Source organism: Gallus gallus, chromosome 2, assembly GCF_016699485.2.
Source record: "Gallus gallus isolate bGalGal1 chromosome 2, bGalGal1.mat.broiler.GRCg7b, whole genome shotgun sequence".
Classification (NCBI taxonomy): domain Eukaryota; kingdom Metazoa; phylum Chordata; class Aves; order Galliformes; family Phasianidae; genus Gallus; species Gallus gallus.
This window is the reverse complement of record NC_052533.1, coordinates 78,831,109-78,832,278: the sequence shown is the minus strand read 5'-3', so window position 1 is coordinate 78,832,278 and position 1,170 is coordinate 78,831,109.

Sequence of the window (1,170 nt, the reverse complement as noted above, 5' to 3'; positions counted from 1 at the left end):
CTTTGGAAGTTTTTTTTTTTTTTTTTTTTTTTTCATTCTTATCACTAAAATATTTGTAGTTTAATTTGTGGAAAAGATCTCCAGTTGGGTTGAATGTGATTCCTTAGTAAAAAGTTCATCATCTAAAGTACTATTTGTTTAGTATTTTAATTTGAAAATATAGTGAAATGATGTGTTTTAAAGCAGTTTCACTCACTTAAGGCAATACATTTTAGAAATCAAGTTGTTGAAATGAAATGGTTGAAATACCCAGTCTTTTTCCTTCCTGCGAGGACTGTTTGGAATGCAAATAGATGAAAGAGTAAAAGTATAAGGCATTCATTCTTCTCTTCAGAACAAACTGTTGTTTGAAATGTAGGCATTTGGTTTATGAAAAAGTTCTCTGCCTGCACTAGTTTGTGCTGATAGGTATTTCAGTGGCCAGCAGAAGTTTCTATGTCTTCTCATTAGACGTTCTTCAGTTTTCTATGTGTTCATTGTGGTTGTTCATATTGCTGCATAGAGCCGAAGGTACACGGAACGTGGAAGACTTAGCAGCGTCTGCCTACATCACTTGTGAACTATTCCATTACCTGGTGCCTTACAGTGCTAGTGGTTATATTAAAGACTGAAGATCCTAACCTGTTTTGGAACCATCCCTGAATGTTATGTGAATACTTCTTCAGCAGTTGCAGCTTATGCTGGATGATATTAATTCCTGTGGCTAGATGAAGACATAATGCACTGTCATACAAACCCTACAGATGATGTACAGTGGATGTTTTATTTAAATCTAATGGTGTAGCCTTGCTAGTGCTACTTCCCAGATTATAGCTGAAGCAGTGGCCATTGTGGATCTGATTTCAGATGCCTTTACTCAAAGACGGCATGCTTTTTAAAAACTTTGTCAATACCATACCATAAATAACTTTAAGTGTATCTAATATAAAGATGCTGTGCTTTAACAAACAAGTTCTAAAAACTGCCATCTGTATATAGAGGTACATGAATATTCAGTCGGTTATTCTCTAGGCAGTTTGTAGGGAGCAGAATAAAGCAACACTTAAAGCAAACAGAAATGAAATGACCTGCTTAATGCTTTATTAGTTCACAAGAGGACACATTCTTGCAACTTTTATTTGCTGTAATATAAATACAGGTATTCTCATTGCATATTTATGCATTTAGCAA